This window comes from Amphibalanus amphitrite, unplaced genomic scaffold (assembly GCF_019059575.1).
Source record: "Amphibalanus amphitrite isolate SeventyFive unplaced genomic scaffold, NRLGWU_Aamphi_draft 001444F_arrow, whole genome shotgun sequence".
Classification (NCBI taxonomy): Eukaryota; Metazoa; Arthropoda; class Thecostraca; order Balanomorpha; family Balanidae; genus Amphibalanus; species Amphibalanus amphitrite.
In genome coordinates this window covers 158,103-162,145 of record NW_024882937.1, presented here as the reverse complement: position 1 = coordinate 162,145, position 4,043 = coordinate 158,103, and the positions used below count along the sequence as shown (strand labels likewise).

At 45.3% G+C, this 4,043-nt stretch overlaps 1 long non-coding RNA gene across 1 annotated transcript; it reads left to right on the top strand.

Moving 5' to 3' along the window:
* Positions 1-96: 96 nt before the first annotated feature.
* LOC122373112 lies at positions 97-3,729 on the top strand. Its single transcript, XR_006254980.1, has 3 exons — positions 97-379; positions 557-629; positions 1,281-3,729. It is a non-coding gene; the product is annotated as an uncharacterized LOC122373112 (long non-coding RNA).
* The last annotated feature ends 314 nt before the right edge of the window (positions 3,730-4,043 follow it).

The window sequence follows — 4,043 nt, the reverse complement described above, 5'->3', positions numbered from 1 at the left end:
AAAAGCGGTCATGTTTTCGTATAGTTGTAGTAGCATCGCTATAGCATTTGTTCACACTCATGAGCGATCCAACATGATATTGCATTTCCTTTCAGTTATATTTTTAGCACTGGAACACGATGCTCATACACTGTGTTGTTATCTTTCTTTTTTCGCCTGCTCCTTCCTCCAACTTGTGTCTTTGAGTATTTCAGTCACATGCTCAAACGTTCTTAAATGCTCTCGCCATCGGTTTACGGATGCGTTGAAAACGGACATGTGATGACCAAATTTAACAATATGCGGACAATGGATCGACTTCTTGAAGCCTGTGGACGTGATACACCTTCTCCATCACCATCAAGAGGTCAACATTTTCGAAGACACTTGCGTACGGCTGGTATGTATTCATATTTGAATGTCCATTGTCAACACGTTGCAGAATGCTTTACATTTTGTGTGATCATTTACTGTCCTCATTCCTACACAATGTCAACATGTTTGTCATCGTCTTCATGTACCTATCTATTGGGATTGATGTTTGCGTTTACTGACAGACACTTGTCAACATTTTCAGCAGTGTCCGGCGCAATGCTGAATGCGACCTGTTATCTGTTGGATCTACTCTGTGAGCCCGAACCCCAGTGCAAGTGAGTTGTTTGTTACACCAGTGCCGGAGCACTCTGTAATATGTGCAAGAGCCTGTGACTTTGTTTGCTTGGCTAACTAAACGCATACCTACGGAAAATCATTCCAACGTTGCTTTGGTTTTCAGTTGAGATGTCAATCGGATACCAACTTTTTGGTATACCAATACCAAACCGATACCAACTCGGTATTTGGTATTTCAATCCTAATGTGTTTGGTATTTTGTTGGTATCATGAACCCTCGCTAATGTCTAAGAGGCTAAGAAATCGGTAAAAAGTTGGTTTTTTCCTCATGTTCCCAAGTTGGTTTGGTTTCGGTATATTTCTCCACGGTTTTGGTTGGTATTTGGTTTGGTATCGGTATTCCGATTTTCCGTAATTGACATCACTAGTTTTCAGTGTTTTACTGTATTTTTAAAGCAGTGCCTACACATATCAATCAAATATATCCCGCGCACCGACGGGGGGGGGGGGCGGATTTCCGCCCCCCCCCCCTGAGGTTTTCCCACTATCTACGGTTTTCAGGTTTTCAGGAAAACCGTGCGCAGGATATTCTAAATGCCTTAATATGGTCCATTCCATAACCATCTAACCGAATTCCCGAATTCCCGATATTCGAACCGAATTTCGCAAACCTTCTCCCTTTCTGGCAGTGGCACTGTTCGACTATAGCGCTGGACGTCGTCTACTTTTTGCTAGAGGGAAAGGTCATCATCCGTCCATGAACTTCGGGCTGCTCACAGCTATATTGCCTTGGCAAGTTCTTTGAGCACTCAATACTGGACTTGGGCTGCGAAAGCTAATGACAATTTGGGGAGCTTGATATTGCAATGGCTATGACGTGAAGGCTCAATATGACGAACAGCTCGACTATTCACCATTGTCAACGCTTATGATAGCTAAATATCATTGTGCTTGGTGTACATTCACGTCTCGTTTCCTTGCTCCATTTGTACCTCACCGGTCGTCCGTCCCCACAGGCCTCGGCTGCAGCACAAGCCACATTCATCGGCCCAATCATCAGTTATTCATCCTGCAAGTTTTAAGTCACTTCGTTGTGACCCGGACATCGTCATCTTTCAACGAGTTCAAATGATTATTTCATTCATCATCGTCGATCAGACTCATCATGTAAAGACACTTCCATAATGCTAGCCGCCATCTACGTTTGTGCAGGAAGCAAATATCAGGTTGTTATTAGCTGCGGGCTACTCAGTACCGACTGAACTACTGGCAGTAGTGTGCGAGCACCTAATACTTGTATTGTGATACCAAAGCTAAAACGGATGAAAGCTTAGCGCATAGGGCCCTACCGCTTTCCACACACACACAAACAAAACTTGACTTTGGGCATTAGCACCATGGCAGGATAAACAGGCAGTTTCGCTGTTTTTCACTGCTTTCATTGGGAGGTGTTACTGCTCATTCCCGTTCTATGTGATGTTAGAACAGCCCTTCACCATAGTCCTGTTTTCTCCTTTGCCGTTTTCCATAGACATCAGATGCGACATGCACTCCAACGATCGGTCAGGCGCATCACCGTCAATCCGGTCGCCTGTTAAGCAGTTCGTAATCACCGTCAGTCTTCGACATCTGTCAACACACTTATCCACATTATCGCCTTACTTTTGATCTTATCAATATGCAAGAATGAGTGCAAAATGCATTCCAATATTGCATCAGTTGATGTTGTATCGCAATGACACCGCGTCCTCACCTCACATCTGTTGTGCATACTTGATCACGAATGCCAGTTATACGCAGATTCACATGGTGAAGTTTTACTCCGTTGACGTTTTCTTTCCATTCTTGTAGTCGATCAAGAGGGATTACAGTTGCACATGCGGCCTTACACATGCGTTCTTACATGTTAGCTGATTGATATGTTGGACACACTGGTTCCTGTGACTCCAAGTAGTTCTGCATTGGTATTGCTTCACTTTATATGTTCTACCCAAAGATCGTTTCTAGTTTTGTCTTAGCTTGCAGCTGTATGCCATGAACATACAGGGTACTGCGCATCTTTATCGTGACATTCCTGTAGTTTCGTCACTTTCGCGGATGATTAGGACCATGAGCTCAGTTGCAGATGCGTCCAGCAGCCACCGACATTTCTACACTTTAAATTCCTAGTCTCGGATCTTATCCACATGCCAACATGATTTGAACATTTCACACGTTTAGTGATGAAATGAGCAGGTATCATCTACTACATTATATTTTCATGTAAAGCACACTCCAGTCTGTGAAAAAAGAAAACCATTAGGAGCAACAATCATGCCTTAGACAGTATAGTTGCCATAGATATTACGTTGTGCAGCGGGCAGGCCGGTGCACGAAATGGCGAGTGTGAATGCAGGAATGCGTGTGAAAAACTGCCTAGGTGTGGAGTGGCTGGTTTGTCTTCCGTTACATCGTAACGGGCTCTTGACGTAGTCTTTTTTTAGTAACACCAATCATCTTTCGAACTTGAATTAACGTAATTGAAAGATGGCTATCACATTTGGAGCCAACTTTTTTGCTAACTGCGTCAAGGGCGGGCAGCGCGGTGCGTGGATGCCTTTTGGTAAAGCTCACGTCCTAATATACTATCCAGCCCTTACCAAGCGTGCATCCATGTTTCCTCCATCCGGCTCCTCGTGCCGCTGCCTGGAATATTAGCCTACGGCTAATATACCAAGAGATGGAAAACTTTTCGTTGGTATGGAATATGGATGCCTCGTGGTTCAACTGGTGATGTTCAAAACAACTGTACCGTGTGTCAGGTAGGTCTTACTCACTTTCCGCTTCATTTTTTTCTCGGCCGCGTAGGAAATATGATTTGACGGTAATCGTGGCGCTTTTGTTTCAGTGGCTGAATGACAGCGACATCTATAACTCAGGCTGCACTCAGAGCCCGAGTCTGAGTTTGGCTGAAAAAATCGCCCATAAAAAATTCGCCCATCGCCCGCCCGCCGCGAAACGGGTGATTTTGTTTTTGCGTCGTTTTCGGTAAAAGGTTTATTTTCGGTTGGCGGCGGCCGGGCGCATTTTTGCGGTTTTTGCGTTTGACGGCGGGCGGCCGTTTTTTGCGGCGTTTTGCGGTTGGCGGCGTAGAGTGCAGTGCACGTCAGTTCGTAGAACACGCACTCCGATCTGCACGTGCAAGGCTCATCCTCTCGTTTGGCGGCGGGCGTTTTTGCGGCGTTACAGAGGTGCTTGCTCAAACAACCTGCGGTCCCGCGATGCGGAGCCCAGCATCGCAGATGCTGGTAACCGCAGGTTGTTTGAAAAGACAAACACTATTCGTTAGAATTGTGTTTTTCTATTGAAAAACAACCGGAGCGGTCCTTCTCCGGGCTATGTTTTGCAAGTCTGGCAGCGAATTGGGGCAACTTGGTCGCAGCCTAGAGTTTTGCGTTTAGGATCGTAAAAAT